Below are 19614 nucleotides of genomic sequence, written 5' to 3' on the forward strand. Positions count from 1 at the left end.
CACCAGAATTACCTGAGGGAGATTTCCCAAAGAGGCAAATGATTTTTCAGCCTTGGGGTTCAAATCTTAGCACCTCTATTAAAAAAAAAAATCCTCCCTTGAGATGCAGATGAAGTCAACCTGGCTCTGGTCCCAAAAGGCATTTGGAACCAATAAATTGGCAGAACTGAAAGGTTCCTTAGAAGAGCCTGAGGACTCCCTGAGAGCCTCCCTGAATTTAGGTACCTTTTAGGCCAAGGGTCATGCACATCAGATGGTGGATAATGGTTGTAGCCAATAGAGTGTAGCCAAAAGTGGCATGGCACATGCCTGGATGAGTCAAATCCCTGTTTCCCACTTCCTTCTTGAGTGATCTTGGATGAGTCATCTAGTCTTTCTGAACCTGTTTTCTTGCCTGTAAAATGGTACCATCCCTAACAAGGTTGCTATAGGGATTAAAGGAGGAAATGCATGTAAAGTGCCTAGCAGAGTACCTGACACATGATAAGTGTTAAGTACTGGAATTCAAAAAAGACAAAGTTATTTTTATTGAGAGGACTTGAGGTGGCACAAGATAACCTAAAACCATTGGGATGCTTCAAGTTAGAGGATGCAGCTTAAGAGTAGCCATGATCTAAGTCTAAACTCATGAAAGGGATAATGGAGAAGTTACTTGTTTACAAGAACAAATATCCTTTCACTCTTGTTCTTACCTCAGGGCTTTTGCATATTCTGTTCTCTTCAGCTGGATCGTATTTCTGATCCTCACATGGTTTTCGAGTACATTTTTTCAATTATTTTTGCTATTATTTACTTAGCATCTATCTTCCCCACTAATACATAAGCTTCATGGTAGCAGAAACCTTTCACTGCTGTACATGAGGTCTAGAACAGTGCCTAGCACATAGTAAACAGTCAGTACATACCCATCAGATGAAAGAATACTGAATGAATAAACCATGGTCAAAATAATAAATGAATAAAATATGAAGTGATAAATGGGTATAAAAGCCACGATTTTTTTTTATATAAAGGAACAAGGGTATCTAGAGACAAGCAATCTTAAGACTTCAAGGGACCAGTGAGATGATTAACTTCAAAGCATGCATATTTACAGGTGGTGAGTAGGAGCAGGTTTAGTATTTTACTATCCAAGTTCTTTACCATAGTTTTCTCAGTTACCAAAACTTGGGCATGTGGTCCCATGATTGCAAGGATATATGTGAAGACAACTGAATTGTGTATTTGAAATTAGGATACTGGCCATAATGGTTGTATTGACATGGAAATTATCCTTCAATAAAAAATAAATAAAGTAAAAAAAAAATAAATGGCTATGGGTCAGCTTATTCTACCATATATCTTGATAATGAAAGTCTTTATTAGGGTGGTTTTTCTGTGCGTCTAAATGTCTTCTACAGCATTTGGGGAATACTGTAAGTCACTTCAGTTGTGTCCGACTCTGTGCGACCCCACAGATGGCAGCCCACTAGGCTCCCCCATCCCTGGGATTCTCAAGGCAAGAACACTGGAGTCGGTTGCTGTTTCCTTCTCCAATGCATGAAAGTGAAAAGTGAAAGTGAAGTTGCTCAGTCGTGTCCGACTCTTAGCGACCCCATGGACTGCAGCCTACCAGGTGCCTCCGTCCATGGGATTTTCCAGGCAAGAGTACTGGAGTGGGGTGCCATTGCCTTCTCCGATTTGGGGAATAGTAAGGGTTAATTTTCAAAAGGTGACTTACCTTGACCCCTGGAAGCCTCCTTGGCATTTAAAATTAGCCTCAATGTTTAGTGCTGCAAAGTTGAAGACATCAAGGCAGTAGCCCTAATGAGTAGATTGTATCAACAGTTAGCTTGGCTCTCTGGTGTCCCACTGGGGACGGCTACACCCTCTACTTTGTCTCACTGGTTGAACAGGAGGGATCCAGGACAGTCATAAATGCCCACATGCTCTCAGTTCAGACATCTCGGCTTGAAACCTTCTCTCACAGAAGAGACAGAGGCGTCTATCATTCACTCACTCATTCATTTACTTAGCAGAGTCTCAAATGGCTACTGTTATGGGCTGCTTTGTGCTCTGCCCCCAACAAATTCATATGTCGAAGTCCTAACCCCCAGGACTACAGAATGGGATGGTATTTAGAGACAGGGTCTTCAAAGAGATGATTAAGGTCATTAGGGTGGGCCCTAACCCAGAATGACTGGTGTCCTAATGCAAGAAGGAAATCTGGACACAGACACACAGAGAGAAGATCAGGTAGAAACACAAGAAGAAGATGGTCATCTACATGTCAATGAGAGAAACCTCAGAAGAAACCAACCCCACCAACAAAGGAATTTCAGCCTCCGGAATTATGAGAAGACAGATTCCTGTGTTTAAACCTCTCAGTCTATGGTACTTTATTACAGCAGCCTGAGTCAATACATTTACCCTATGCCAGGCACTGGGGACATGGAGGTAGTAATAGATAAAACCTAATCCAGACCAATGGAGAGCTCATCGGTTTGTGTTCCTGTGAGTTCAACTGGAGTCACTGAAACAGGAAGAGCCAACTGGCCCTTGCCTCTACCCACGTACCCAGAACTTCCAGATTATGGCAAGGGATCCTCCATTTCTGTGTGGTAGACTCTGGTGGTGTGTCACATAAGCTTGCAGGCAGGTCTGCCAGCTTCAGTCACTATGTCAAGTCTCCTGTGCTTGAACCCATCAGCTCTGGTACTCTGCTGTGCAGCCATCTGGGTGTACCCCATTGCTGCTGGTCCTATCCTGAAACCCTGATTTCCATGCCAAAGGTACAAGTTCCTAATCCTGCCCACAGCTTGAAGTGCTACCATGGTAACCTCTGATCAGTGAAGAAGTGGGGAGGATGCCTTCTATCTCCTGACTGTGAATCTAAATCTCATAGCATCCTTTGTGAAAATGGGATATGCAGTGAATGGGGTGAGAAGGGGTCAATATTCTTTCTCCATGTAAATATCTGATTAACATAGCACCGTTAATAATTTGTCATGAGTCAAATATCTAAATACATGTGGGTCTGTTCCACTGGTTGGCCTACTAATTTCTCCTTGCAGAAGTACCGGATTGTTGAAATTTCTTTAACTACATAAGTCTTGTCTGAAGAATCTACTTTGTGTTTCTTTTAGTGAATGTATTCCTCCAGCTTTTGCTAATATGTATATATTTAACTTTCATTGTTTCAACATAATTTATGTTGTTCAGTTCAGTCGCTCAGTCGTGTCCGACTCTTTGAGACCCCAAAATAATCTCAAAGTTATGGGAAAGTTGGAAGAACAGCAAAAACGTCTGTTCTCTCCTTTACTCAGATTCTCAACATTTTAACATTTCACTCCATTACTTCATTATTCTCTTTTTCTTTCTATAATGTCTCTGTGTGTGTGCAAACTCATTATCATTAGTTTTTATGAATCACCTGAACATAAGCCACAGATGTGTTGCTTTATCCCCTCTAAACTCTCCTGTATTTCTCCAAACAAGAACAGTCTCCTATGTAATCACCATACAACCCTTCAAGTAAGGACATCAACCCTGGTGCAACACTGCCATCTCACCTACAGATCCTGTCCCAATAGGTGGTCCTGACTGCATCTAGAACAGGCACTGAATTTTGTTATCAAGCCTCCTTCAATCTGGAATAGTTCTTCAGCTGTCTCTTATATCCTTGACCATTTTCTGATTTAAAATTTTTTGCTGAGTTTGTCTTATGGACCGGAATATAATCTACCTTGGTCAATATTCCATGAGCACTAGGAAAAAAAATGTGTTTATTTTACTGTTGCTGGAATCTTTTATATATGTCAATTAAATACTGTTGCATGAGTGGTCCAGATTTTCTGTATCCTTGCTGATTTTCTTTTAGTAATTCTATTGCTGAGAAGAGGATGTTGAAGTCCTAACATCAACGGTGGTTTTTTTTTATTTCTCCTCTCATCTATCGTGAGGTTCTACTGTTTGATGTGCACATAATTAAAACTGTTAGGTCTTCCTGATGAATTCTTTTCTCATTATGTAATGTCTTTGTTTCTAGTAATTTTCTTTGCTCTGAGGCCTTTTTCTGATATTACAGTCATTTCTCCCTTTAAAAAATTAATGTTTGTATAGTATATATTTTTTATCCTTTTAATTTAACCTATGACACTGCACTTGAAGTGAGTTTCTTGAAGGCAGGATATAGTTGATCTTGCTTTGTTGGTTGCTTTGCCAAGCTGCCAGTTTCTGCCTTTTAATTGGTATATTCAGATCATTTAACATTTAAGACAATAAGTCTTCCATTGACTATGTGGTTTCTGTTTGCTTCCCTGTTGCTCATTTCTTGCTTTCCTATATGTTATTTGAATACTTTTAAAGATTCCACTTAGTGCTTTTAGAAGTATCTCTTCATACAGCTTTTGTAGTGACTGCTCCGGAAAACTCCATTTATCTATCTACACACATATAAGTTATATGTGTTTATAATAAATTTTAGTATATAAAGGATGTGTAACATTCAGTTTACAAATAATTAAAAACACAATATTCTTTATTGTAAACTCCAAATACCCAATTAATTCTCACAGAATCCTTTTGTTGATTTTCATCAAACTCTTGTACTCTTAGTCTATGATTTCACTGATGAATGAGTGTAGCTTTGACAATAATGTTAGCTGACATTTTTGCTTAGGTTAATGAGAGAGGCAAAAACGAAAGGATCAAGACTTGTGCAAATTTCACTTTTTGTCAATGATATGAGCAACTTTTTGAATTGGAGAACAGTTTCAAATATGGGAAGAATATTTCCTCTTTTTGTTATTCATAATGTGATGACTACTTTTAATTTGTATTATTGCTTTTTTCCCAGCTCTGTTGAGATATTGTTGACATGCTATGTTGTATCAGTTTAAGGTGTACAATGTGAGGATTTAATATAAATATATATTGAGAAGTGGTTGTCACGATAAGGTTATTAACACATCCTTCATCTCATAGAATATCATTTTTTTGTTGTTATGGTGAGAACATTTAAGATCTATTTTCTCAGCAACTTTCAGGTGTTCAACACTGCTAACTACTGTCACCATGCTGTACATTAGATCCCCAGAACTTATACCTGGAAGTCTGTATTCTTTGACCGATATCTCATTTCCCCCAGGCCCAGATCCTGCAATTATCAATATACTCTCTACTTCTGTGAATTCGGTTCTTTGAGATTCCAAATATAAGTGAGATTATACACAACTTGTCTTGCTTATTTCACATAGGATAATGTACTCTAGCTTCATTCATACTGTCAAAAAATTCAAGTGGCAGGACTGCCATTTTTATGGCTGAATTATATTCATACACACATTTATCTATACACACATACACACACATATATATGAAAAATGTGGGGGCTAGAGGCAGTCAAAGTTTGCATATAATTTTAGAGTAGGTCTTCCGTATCTGCAGTTCATCTGTGGATTCAACAAGCAGCAGATTGTGCTGTACTGTAGTATGTATTGAAAAAAAATCTGTCTGTAAATGAACCCATACAGTTCAAAACCATGCTGTTCAAGGGTCAATGGAATATACATATATATATATATATATATACACTCATTTGTAAAGCCTTGGAAAGTGCTCACATTTCCATGACAATATTTTAAGCCTATTTTTATATCCCACAAATCAAGTATTACTATTATGTTCATTTTTATAGATATTTGTTTATATTTACCTATTTACCAATGTCTTTGGTATTATACCTTCCTATATTTCAGATTTTCCTTATGGGATTACTTTTCTTCTTTATGAAATATATCTTTCAGGATCTTTATTAGTGGGATCTATTGGGAATAATGGCGTAGGAAATGGCAACTTACTCCAGTACTCTTGCCTGGAGAACTCCATGGAAAGAGCTCGGTGGGCTGTAGTCCATAGGGTCCCAAAGGGCTGGACACGACTGAGCACTGGGAATAAACTATTCCAGTTTTTGATTTTTGGAAAATGTCTGTATGTAGTCCACATTCTTGGAAGACAGCTTTTTCAGAGAGCACAATACTAGTTTGACAGTTATTTCTGCTTTGTATTTTAAGGCTGTTATTTCACTCACAGCTGGCTTTCATTGTTACTGGTAAGATGCGTGCTGTCTGTTTACTTGCCTTTTCTTTACAAATGACCTTCTTTCCTTCTGGCTGCTTTTAAGGTTTTTGTTTTGCTATTTGTAATTGTACCATGATGCATAACATATAGTAAGTAAGACCTTTATCTGCTCTGGTTGGGATTTGCTGGGCTTCTTAATCTCCAGATCCACATTTTTTATTCATTTTGAAAAACCACAACCATCCTATCTTCAAATGTCATGTTTTCTATTCTATTCTTTACATAAATTTTGATTAGATATTTGTTCAGCCCTCTTATCTATCTTCTGTGTCACTTGATATTTATTTCATAAATTTTATCTGTCTCCATGTGGCTTTCTGGGTAATTTCTTCAGAATTTTTTAGTTAGATCAATTTTCTACTTAGCTATGTTTAAATTGCCTTTTAGCCCATCCTCTGGGTTTTAAATTACCAGATTAAATAAAAAATTTCTAATAGTTCCATTTCCTTACTGTTCAGAATTTCCTGATTATATAAGCAGGTTAGTATTTTTTTGTCCACTTTTTCCCCCCTTACATTTTGTTAATACATTTTATTTTTTTTTTAATTAACACACAGAAAAACTGGCTCTGGGGACTGTTCAGCTCTAGGAATTTTAACATATGCATAGATCTGTGTAATGACCATGACCACGAGTCTTATCACTCTGAAAAAATCCCTTGTGCTATCCATTTGTAGTCACATTCTTCCCCACTCTTTCCACTTACTCCCACACTCCCTGGAGTCCAAGATGAGCCTGAGAGGATTTCTTGGCTCATGTGACCGAAAACATCCCCAAACAGGTGCTATTTCTTTTGACAGTGACATCCTAATGGGTGTGAGGTGGTAACTCATTGTGTGGTCAATGTTTTTATCATGTGTCTGGCACTTTGCCTGGAGAATGAAATGGCAACCCACTCCAGTATTCTTGCTTGGAGAATCCCATGGACTGGGGGCTGTCAGGCTCCTCTGTCCATGGGGTCGCAAGAGTTGGACACAACTTAGCAACTAAACCACCACCGGGCACTTTGCTAGTATAGCACAGGGAACAGGTTTGGGGCTTGTGGGTATAAAACACATACAAGTGACTAACTACAGTTGTGCAAATTGCTCCAAAGAAGTTGAAGGGCCAGGCTGGAGTGCCTGACTAATTCCTGGAAAAGGAACATGTCTTAAAGACATGGTAGCTACCTCCCATGCATTCTCTTTGGAAGTGGAACCTGTCATGCTGCTCCATTAACAGGCTTCTGGGGAGGTAGCCTTTTGGCTGCTCAGTTTTTAGAGGCCCACAGATTTTTTTTCTGAGCACACATCAGCTTTTGGGACTGGGTTTTGCCAAACATCTTCAAAGGCCCCCAGAGAGCTCTTAATCTGGCAAACAGTTTTCCAGCAATAAACAGGGCAGTGTTTCCTGCCTAGATACCTATTATACTTGTTTCTCCCCACCCAGAAAGAGTCACTTTTAGCCAGATGTTCCCTGGTTGGGGCAAGATGCTCTGCTGACCCAAGGCCACCTGGTTTTCTGTGATTCCCACTTGTCAACTTGTGACCAAAACCTGGACGACCATTGAGGGGAAGGCAGTAGTAACTAGGGCCAGGAGACATGGAGGATGACTGCTGTGTTTAGGTGCCTTTTAAAGATATTCTTTAATAAAGTGCAAGGATTGAACTTTATGATCCCTTATTTGGCATTTGGTGAGTTTTGAGAGGAGGTGATTAGGTCAGCTGTTTCAACACTTTCTCTAAAAAGAGATAGATAAAATGGATGATGTTCATAGGCTGACATCACCCATAGCCATGCTCAATTCTTGGAAAAGTAGCTGCAATACCACTCTCTCCTTTACCACTCAGAAAGTCCACTGGAAAGTTTAATTACTGGGTTTGCCAAAAAGTTTGTTCTGGTTTTCCTGTAATAGCTTACAGGGGAAAAAAAAAAACCCAAATGAACTTTTAGGCCAACCCAATATAAGTGTAATACTATTATAGTGAAAAAGATTTAACATAGCACCTGATACTTAGCAAATTCTCAAAACTAATTCTCTCTAAAATAACTTAAAGTAATATTTTAAATTATTATTATTTATATTTAAGATTAACTGACAATTTACGATAGCCAAGGGCTTCCCTGGTGACTCATATGGTAAAGAGTCCACCTGCAATGCAGAAGACCCAAGTTTGATCCCTGGGTCAGGAAGATCCCCCTGGAGAAGAAAATGGTTACCCACTCCAGTATTCTTGCCTGGTGAATCCCATGGACAGAGGAACCCTGGAATCCATGGGGTCACAAAGTGTCAGACATGAATGAGCAACTAACACACACAGGATAGTCACACTACATTCCAGAAGCCAAATCCAGTCTGGCACTTGCTTTTAGATAACCTGTGAGCTAAGAATAATTTCTGAAATTAGTTAAAAAAAAATTCTGTGATACATGAAAACTGTATGCAATTCAAATTTCGGTGTCCGTAAATAAAGCTTTACTGGGATTCAACAATGCCTAGTTTTGCTTATGCACTGGCTGTGGCTGCTTTCACACTACAGCGGCAGAGTACTTGTGACATACCATAGGACCCAAAACCTAAAATATGTACCATCTGGTCATTATTAGAAAAAGTTTGTTGACACTTTCTCAGATTCTTATCTCTATTGGAATCAACTTCATATTTGTATCCAGTTGTTGTATTTGCACTTTGCACCATTTAGCCAATAAAGGATGGCAAGTATCCAAGAAAAAGGCTCAAATACCACAAACTAGAGTGAGCTACCTAGGGTTCCTTCTCACATCGGGTACATGACTACTGGAAAAATCACAGCTTTAACTATCTGGACCTTTGTTGGCAAAGTGATGTCTCTCCTTTTTAATACACTGTCTAGGTTTGTCATACTTTGCTTCCAAGGAGCAAGTGTCTTAATATCATGGCTGCATTCACTGTCCGCAGTGATCTTGGAGCCCAAGAAAATAAAATCTGTCACTGTTTCCATTTTTTTCCCTTTCTATTTGCCAGGAAATAATGGGACCGGATGCCCCTGCTTAATTCTCTAAACAATTAGATCAAATCTGTAAGAGGTGGCCTGCCTCTGGGCAGTGGTAGCTGCTACAACCCTTCAAAAGGAGGCTGAACAGTTAACCGATTGCTGTTTGACTTGACACCAGGTTCAGACTCTGGCAAGTTCTAAGGGAAGAGAACGGGTTTCCTACAGAAGGTCGATTTGAGCTCAGGTTATACTTTCAGACAACGCAGTGGTTACCATAAAAATCTAAATACGCTAAATCCTGCCCCCCACCACAGAAATGGGGCCCCTGGAGCATGATTATATAGAAGCCACAGATATGATCTATTCCTGTTGCTGTGACACAGGAAAGGGAATGTCAAGGGGGAATGGTTCACAGACAGAAGTGGTTTTATGGGAAAAGGAAAAAGGCTGCTGGAATACACAGTGACCTCCTAAACCCAAGTCATGGAGGCATAAACCTATCTCCAGGGACTTCTGCCCCAGAAGCCAGGCTGAGAGCCTGAACCCAAGACTTAGGGCTCGGAACAGGGAAGATATTAAAAGTTTTCACACATTCCTGGTATGCATATACCATTCTACATGCGCACAGGGCTTTGGGGAAGAAAGAGATACACTTACTGCAGAGAATAAACAGGCAATTGTGGCTTCAGCATACGGAAACTCTTAGAAGCTACGCAGATTCCAAAAGAAGTGGCAATGATTCACCATCGGGGTCACCAAGAGCGGGTGCAGAGGTGATAAAGGGAAACAAGATGGTTGCAACTGCCAAAACAGCAGGCCTAGAACCAGTAACTTGGCAACTAACTCTCATACCTTAAAGTCCAGATCCATCCAATTATTCTCCAATCTATACAAAGGAAGAATGAGAAAAAGCCCTAGAATGCGGCTTCAACAGAGGTCTGGGAGGCCTTGGGTGGCTAGTTAATGAAAATGAGCAGTACTTCTTTCCCCCAACTGCAGCTTGTCAAGCCATCAGGGAGGCTCATCTTGGAACTCAGTAGGGAAGCAAAGCCCTTTAAAACTGGTTATTTGAGATCAGGGTAACTTCAGGAATGAAACATACAATCAGTCTGGAGAGCTGAGACCAGCTCCATCTGCACACAAACAACCCAACACCAGACCCCATATAAGGAGGCCCCCAGATAAGGCCCATTCAGACCTGAGAAACATGTTCTGGGAAAGACTGGCGGATTTCACTGTCATGCCCAGAATACCTGGCAATTTCAGGCACCTCTTGGTGCTGGCAGACACATTATCTGGGTGGGACAGGAAAGTGTATCCTGCTAGAAGTGAAACAGCAGCTCAAGTAGCTAAAGGCACTACTAAAAGAAATAATCCCACCCCTGCCACCCTGGTCTGGGTTCCAGGATCCTTGGAAAGTGATAGTGGTCCAGCATTTGTGTCTCAAGTGACTAAGTGAATAAGTGCCCTGGTCATAAAGTGGACCTTGCACTCAGCTTGGAGACTCCAATCTTTCGTGAAAGTTGAGGGAGCCAATCAGACCTGAAAATGAACCTCAGGTGGGCTGTGCCAGGAGACTCGGGAAAATAAGACGCAGCTGCTTCCAACTGCCCGGCTCGCAAGCAGCTAGCCCCAAACAGTCAGGTAAAGTTCAGTGTGTTAGAGCTCACAGATAGAAAACCCATTCCTCAAGCTTGAGACAAGGGACACCTGAGCCCCCTGAAATGGAACAACTCAAACGTGCCCTCCAGGCGAGACAAACTCCAAAAGCTCTCATGGAATGTGGTGACCAGCTGCTTCCCTGTATTGGGACCTGGGTGTACCTAAAAACCTGGAAACCCAGCTCGCCCCCAAGTGGACTGACCCCACTTTACATCCCACCCATCTGCCCTGAAGTTGCAGGGGTCACTCTGGGGCTGCAACACATTCGAAGGAAAAGGCCCCGAAGCCCCAACCTCTAGCCAGGCAACCTGGGATCACAGCCCCCTCGACTACTTATGCAAACCTCTGACTTTAAGCTTCTTCTCCAAGAAAACAAAACACAACCAAAGCTTGACCAGGAAGAGTCCACCGCGGCAGCAAGCCTCCACACCACAGCAGGCTTGCCTGCCTGCAAGCCGAAGACCGAGAGAGCTTCACTTTTAGGAAAAACCTGCGACCATGTGCTGCTGCTAATCTCTGGGCCACGCACTCTCAATTGTCAGGCTTCCTTTGTCTCGCAGTAGACAAACTGAGGCCGCTCCGGGGATAAACAGTCAGGGCCGAGACCTACTGACCACCCTACAGGCCTGAAGGCAGCTAGGGCAATTCTAGGGGCGTTCAGGGGGAGCTCTGCACCTCCACAGAAGATGCCCTAAGTCCTGAGGGCCCCCTGACAGTGAGGAGCAGGACAACGAAAGACAAGCGGAGGCCTTTGTCACCCGCAAAGCCCGTGAACAATTCCAAGGAAATAAGTCTAACCTTTTTTCCTTAGGATTTGGTCTGGTTTCACTTCCTCCACGGAGGGAGCTGCAGGCGCCTGGCAGACGCCTTACTCCAGGCACTTCAGGCCAGACCTCCTAGTGCAAAATGGCGGCGCGATTTGCAGAGATGTTGCCCACATGGCACTGAGCAGGGGGGAGCTGTGAACAGCGCATGCGCCTGACCTGTGAGAGCCCCGCCCCTTCTGCTGACCTGGGTGCTATAAAGTGGCTCCCAACCACAGCCTGTCCTGAGTGCCTATTCTCTAGAGCTGGGGTTTACATGTCTCCATTCTGTGGACTAAAAAAGATGAACAACGTGAAAGTTGTGAGTTAAATTCTATTTGGGACAAAATGAGGATTGCAGCCAAGGAGACAGCACCTCAGATAACTTTGAGAAACTGCTCCCAACAGTGGGAGAAGGTCAATATGTATGGTTTTGGCGAAAGGGGAGCTTGGTGCAATCAAGCACTTGTCTTACAAAAGGTTTTCTACTAATCACGAGGAGCTGATGTCACCATGAGATTGATTGCTTTTCTAGATATGAGGAGATGCAAGGATTGGGATCAATTCCTAAAAATATCTAACTATCTAAAGACATGTTCCACTAGTTTCCTGGAGCATAAAGTATCTCATTCTCCACCCTGAACTCCCTCAGGGTGTATTGAAGGTCAACAGCTGCAGCAGCACAGGATTCAACTCCTACAGAGTCAAATGGCAAATGAATTGGTAGTTGACAATTCTTTGATCAAACAATTAAAGCTTTCGTTTGTTTCTGAACCAAACTGGGCCTGCTTCTGTTGGCTGGAACAATACCGGGCAATCAATACCTGACTTGAAAAGGACAGAACGAGCCATCTACTTGCCTTCATTCTTCCTTTTCTGTGCCCACAGCCTGGGTTCCTTCCCCGACTCCAGCTCGCTCTGCTGTATAATAATGATCTCCATTGCCCTCAGGATTGGGGGCAAAGGAGGTGAGGGAATGAGGACAGGACAGACACAGGTACAGTTTGGTGACTTCCTCTTCCTGGAAATATTCTGAGTGCCTGCCTTAGTGATGGCAGGTTATTCTGAGCTCCTGAGTCTATGGGGGGTGTAATGATGTTATTAATATCCTCTGTGCTAAGTGGGCACAGATGGACAAAGCAGGTACCTAGGAAGCTGGAGGAAGGCAAGGGAGGCACTGGTGGATTCACAGGCTGAGCAAAGCACTCTGATGTTGTGCTACTGGTGTCTGGAGTTAGCCTCTGACTGTGAGGTCCTTCTGGGGACCATGGCCATGATCAAAGAACCAGTGGAGTTGGCAGTGGGTGGTGGTGATGGGTATTGCTGGTGGCGAGAATGGTACCTTTTAATGTCTCACTTTGCCATTTTTTCTTATGGTGAAAGTCATAAAACCACTGCATATTTAAAAAAAAAATAAGAAAAAAAAAGGTTGGATCTCATCATCAAGCAATTTCACTGAACAGTATCTATAGAGATTCACCTATGATTTTTTCTAGATTCTAGGAATAAAGGGAAAGAAAGAAGGACTCTTTCTTTCCTGGAATTTAAAAACAGATGAACAAGTGGATAAGGCATTTTCAGAAAGTATTAAGGGCAATGAAGAAAATTAGAGCACAGAGAGTAACTTCTTGGGAGTTTAGAAGAATGACCATTAATCACATTTTCATGTGCATGCTTTTTCAGGGTCTCTTTCCCCTCAGTATCTGCCCTCCTGAGCTATGCTTTTTCAGGGTCTCTTTCCCCTCAGTATCTGCCCTCCTGAGCTAACTATATATCATCTATCTGAGAATGGGATCATGATGTACATTCTGTATTGTAACCTTATTTTTTTTTCACTTGATATATTGTGAATATCTTTTGGTTTCATTACTTATTCATTTGCATCTTTTTTTATGGATGTGGAGCAATTATTCAGACAGGCTGTACCACACTTACATGACCCTTATGACTGTACTCGGGTTGCTTCCAGTGTGCTGAAGGGATGATATCTCTGGGGTCTGTCCTTTACCTTCCATCATCACTGTCGCCTCCCTGGCTCAGGCTCACACTGACCCTCACTTGGACCATTGAAATAGCCTTCTAACTGGTGCTCTGTCTCCATTGTACACTCTTCTGAGCAGACTTTATATATCTGATAATGACACTTTTCTGCCTCCAAACTATCATTGGCTCCCTTTGTGTACACAATAAAGCCTCAACACCATAACTTTATCGCTCTTGGGTTGTGCACCAATAAAACCGGATGGCTTGAATAAAACACGTGAAAAGATGCATATGCATAACATTCTTAGGTATTAGGGAAATGCAAACCAAACCACAATGAGGTACTACTTCATACTTACTAGGATGGATATAAATACATATTCCAATATATGGGGTGATGTATTGAAACATTACAAGTATTGATAAGGATGCAGAGAAACTTGAACCCTTGTAACATTGTTGGTGGAAATATAAAGTCTTTGTGGGACACATTTTTGCCATTCCTCAGACAGCTAAACATAGAATTGCTGTGGTTCCTAGGAATTCCTCTTTTAGGTACATACCCAAAGGAACTTAAAACAGAGACTAGAACAGATACTTGTATGTTGGTGTTCACTGTAACACTATTCACACTAGATAAAAGGTGGAAACCCCTTCACGGATCACAGCCTTGTCATGGCAAACAGGCTTGTGTAACTCAATGAAGTTATGAGCCATGCCCTACAGGGCCACCCAGGATGAATGGGTCATAGTGGAGAGTTCTGACAAAACATGGACCACTGGAGGAAGGAATGGCAAACCACTCCAGTATTCTTGCTGTGAGAATCCAATGAATAGTATGAAAAGGCAAAAAGATATGACACTGGAAGATGAGCCCCCCAGGTTAGAAGGTATACAATATGCTAATAGGGAAGAGCAGAGGGCAATTACTAATAGCTCCAGAAAGAATAAAGTGGTTGGGTCAAAGCGGAAACGACACTCAGTTATGGATGTGTCTGGTGGTGAAAGTAAAGTCTGATGCTGTAAAAACAATATTACATAAGAACTTGGAATGTTAGGTCCATGAATCAAAGTAAAGTGGACATGGTCAAACAGGAGATGGAAATAGTGAACATCTTAGGAATCAATGAACTAAAATGGATAGGAATGGATGAATTTAATTCAGATGACCATTATATCAACTACTGTGGGCAATATTCCCTTAGAAGAAATGGAGTAGCCCTCAAAGTCAACAAAAGAATCTGAAATGCAGTACCTGGGTACAATCTCAAAAATGACAGAATGATCTCAGTTGGTTTCCAAGGCAAACCATTCAACAACAGAGTAATCCAGATCTATGCCCCAACCACTGATGTCAAAGAAGCTGAAATTGAATGGTTCTATGAAGACCTACAAGAACTAGAACTAGAAATAACACACACACGCACAAAAGATGTCCTTTTCATCATAGGGGATTGGAATGCAAAACTAGGAAATCAAGAGATACCTGGAGTAACAGGCAAGTTTGGCCTTGGAGTACAGAATGAAGTAGAGCAAAGGCTAACAGAATTTTGTCAAGAGAACATGCTAGTTATAGTAAACACAACTTTTCAACAACCCAAGAGACGACTCTACACATGGACATCACCAGATGGTCAATATCAAAATCAGATTGATTATATTCTTTGCAGCCAAAGATGGAGAAGCTCTATATAGTCAGCAAAAACAAGACCTGGAGGTGACTACGGCTCAGATCATCAGCTCCTTACTGCACAATTCAGGCTCAAATTGAAGAAAGTAGGGAAAAACACTAGGCCATTAAGGTATGACCTAAATCAAATCCCTTATGATTATACAATGGAAGTGATGAATAGATTCAAGAGGTTAGATCTGGTAAACAGAATGCCTTAAGAACTACGGATAGAAATTTGTTAACACTGCACGGGAAGCAGTGACCAAAATCATCCCCAAGAAAAGAAATGCAAGAATGCAAAGTGATTGTCTGAGGAGGCTTTACAAATAGCTGAGGAAAGAAGAGAAGCAAAAAGCAAGAAAGAAAGGGAAAGATATGCCCAACTGAATGCAGAGTTCCAGAGAATAGCAGAGAGATAAGAAGACCTTCTTAAGTGAACAATGCAAAGAAGTTGAGGAAAAAACAGAATGGGAAAGACAATGAGAAAGAATAGAGACCTCTTCAAGAAAACTGGACATATCAACAGAACATTTCATGCAAGGATGGGCAGGATAAAGGACAGCAATAGTAAGGACCTAAGAGAAGCAGAAGATATTAAGGAGAGGTAGCAAGAATACACAGAAGAACTATGCAAAAGAGTAGACTTGGATAACCACAATGGTGTGGTCACTCACCTAGAGTCAGACATCCTGGAGTGTGAAGTCAAATGGGCCTTAGGAAGCATTACAACAAACAAAACTAGTAGAGATGATGGAATTCCAGTTGAGCTATTTCAAATCCTAAAAGTTGATGCTGTTAAAGTACTGCACTCAATATGCCAGCAAATTTGGAAAACTCAAAAGTGTCCTCAGAATGAAAAAGTCACTTTTCATTCCAAACCCAAAGAAGGACAATGCCAAAGAATATTCAAACTACCACACAATTGTACTCATCTCACATGCTAGCAAAGTAATGCTCAAAATTCTCCAAGCGAGGCTTCAACCGTACGTGAGCTGAGAGCTTCCAGATGTACAAACTGGGTTTAGAAAAGGCGGAGGAATAAGATATCAAATTGCCAAAATTCATTGGATCATAGAAAAAACAGAATTCTAGAAAAACATCTGCTTCATTGACTACGCTAAAGTCTTTGACTGTGTGGATCACAACAAATGTGGAATTCTTAAAGAGATGGGAATACCAGACCACCTTGCCTGTCTCCTGAGAAACTTGTATTCTCAATCAAGTCAGGAAGTAACAGAACATTACACAGAACAAGGGACTGGTTCAAAATTGGGAAAGGAGTATGAGAAGGGTGTATATTGTCACCCTGCTTATTTAACTTATATGCACAGTACATCATGTGAGATGCTGGGCTGGATGAATTACAAGCTGGAATCAAGATTCCCAGGAGAAATATCAACAAGCTCAGATATGCAGATGACACCACTCTAATGGCAGAAAGTGAAGAGGAACTAAAGAGCCTCTTGATGAGGGTGAAAGAGGAGAGTGAAAAAACTGGCTTAAAATTTAACATTCAAAAAACAAAGATCATGGTATGTGGTCCCATCACTTCATGGCAAATAGATGGGAAAAAAGTGGAAGCACTGACAGATTTTATTTTCTTGGGCTCCAAACTCACTGGGGATGGTGACTGCAGCCATGAAATTAAAAGATGCTTGCTCCTTGGAAGGAAAGCTACGACAAACCTAGATAGCATATTAAAAAGCAGAGACATCACTTTGCCAACAAAGGTCTGTATAGTCAAAGCTATGGTTTTTCCAGTAGTCATGTATGGATGTGAGAGCTGGACCATAAAGAAGGCTGAACACCAAAGAACTGATGCCTTCAAGTTGTGGTGCTGGAGAATACTCTTGAGAGTCTCTTGAACTGCAAGGAGATCATACCAGTCAATTCTAAAGGAAATCAACCCTGAACATTCTTCAGAAGGACTGATACTGAAGCTGGAGCTCCAATACTTCGGCCACCTGATGAGCCAATTCACTGGAAAAGACCCTGATGCTCGGAAAGATTGACGGCAAAAGGAAAAGAGGGCAACAGAGGATGATATGGTTAGATAGTATCACCGACTCAATGGACATGAATTTGAGCAAACTCCAGGAGACAGTGAAGGACAGGGAAGCCTGGTGTACTGCAGTGCACGGATCACAAAGAGCTGGACATGACTTAGTAACTGAACAACAACAAAAAAGGTGGGGAAAAACCCAAGTGTCCCTAACAGATAAACAAAAAGTGATATATACACACAATGCAATATTATTCAGCCATACTTAAGAATATAGTTCAGGTTCATGCTACCACATGGATTAACCAAAAAAAAATTGAGTATATAAATCAGACACAAAAGGATAGATGTTATATCATTTCACTTATGTGAAATATATAAAATAAGCAATCCATAGAAACGGAAGGTAGACTAGAAGTGACCATGTTCCAGAGATTGGAGAGTTGTTGTTTAATGGGTACAGAGTTTTCGTTGGGAGGATGAGAAGGTTTTCATAGTGGTTATGGCTGCACAGCAGTGTGAATGCGATTAATGTGAATGAATTATGTGCCTAATAAGGGGAAGGTGGCCAATTTCATGCCATGTATACTTGGCCACACAGACAAGCACACAGCACTGGGTGGCTTGTCCACCCCCGCCTCCATGCTTTTAGTCACAAAGTTGGTTCTTCTTGGTGCACATTTTGTTTTCCCTAACATTTCTGCCTGTTGAAATCCCATTTCATTTTCAAGTCCTACCTTAAATGCTACCTCCTTCCTTGATGACGTTCCTAACTTATTGCCCCTCCAATCAAATCAATGTGATGTTTAATTTGTTTGGGCTTTGGGAATTCTCTATACATTTCTTTTGGGCTGTTTTCTTAGGTCCCTGTTAGACTATAATATGGGGCTTCTACCGATTGCTTATTTTATATATTTCATATAAGTGAAATGATATAACATTTATCCTTTTGTGTCTGATCTATAATGTTTTTGTGGTTAATCCATGTGGTAGCATGAGCTAGAACTATATTTGTATGTATGGCTAAATAATATTCCATTGTATGTATATATCGCATTTTGTTTATTTATCTATTAGCGACACTTGGATTTTTCCCATCTTTTCTGTTGGTCACAGGGACCCCCTGTTCATCTTTGCATAATTCACTCAACAAATATGTATTGAGCCCATGCTGTGTACCAGCTTGGCACATAATGCCAATATATGGTAAAAGTTAAAATAATGTTAGACTGAGTTGAAATGTCGTAAGTGGTCTGAACCCCAAATCCTCAGAGGAATTTCATAGTGGTGTAACTTTAAGGAGGAGCCACTTTCCTCCATACTTAAAAGACTTGTAGCTTTCATTTCTGGAGGTAGTCAGCTATAGGCTTCCCTGGGGACTCAGATGGTAAAGAATCCACCTGCAATGTGGGAGACTTGGGTTTGATCCCTGGGTCAGGAAGATCCCCTGGAGAAGGGCATGGCAACCCACTCCAGTATTATTGCCTGGAGAATCCCATGGACCAGGGAGTCTGGCAGGCTATAGTCCATGGGGTCTCGAAGAGTCAGACATGACTGAGCACGCACACATGTGGAAAACCCATTATGCCTTGCTGTTACCTCCATCAATAATCAGTCAGCTGTGACAGGCTGTTTTTCCTTTCTTCCGGGAAAATATATTACCCATCTTTGGGGAAATTGTTTTCCTTTTCCCTTCCTCCAACTCCAACCCATGTACTTGAGTGAGCTGCCATGTTCTTACGTGATTTCACTCTCTTGGTCACTATTAATTGGTCCAAGGTGGACACTTAACCCAAGCTGGGCCAATTAGAGCTTTTCCCTGGAATTAAAAAAACCAGAACAGAGGAGGAGAGCCTGGGGGAGACCAGAAGCCATACTGCCATCTGTGTAAGAGGAAGGCTTGTAGCAGGACAGTGTATGGCTGGTGCACAGACAGAAAGGGCCCTGGTACCAGCTGCATTCAAAGATCCAGGCGTGTTTTTGTCCATCCTCTAGCTCGCTGTTTCAATCCTTCATTGTATTCCAACAAATTTCTAAATTAGTCTAAACTGGAATTCTGTCCCTTGGAACCTATTTGCTGCAAACTCTCTGAGCCTTGGTTTTCTCATTAAAAGGGATGATAATCCCTTTTTCATAGAATTGTTATGAATATTTTAAAAAGATATTGCATATAAAGTGTTCAAGACAGCACCTGGCATATAATAAGTGACCAATAATTGTTAACAATGATTATCATTTAAATCAGTACCCATGGTGCCTGTAGACAATGTGAGTGCTCCCTCTGAGCCTATTGAATCAGAAAAGAGTTTCGATTCTTCTTTCAGCTCTGTCCATGAGAGAAGGGTCATTCTTTGTGACTTAAGTGCCTTCGGTCCTCATTTGGCCCAGCCACGCCCCCTTCTCTGATGACAATCTGAG

This window comes from Bos indicus, chromosome 17 (genome assembly GCF_029378745.1).
Source record: "Bos indicus isolate NIAB-ARS_2022 breed Sahiwal x Tharparkar chromosome 17, NIAB-ARS_B.indTharparkar_mat_pri_1.0, whole genome shotgun sequence".
Lineage (NCBI taxonomy): Eukaryota > Metazoa > Chordata > Mammalia > Artiodactyla > Bovidae > Bos > Bos indicus.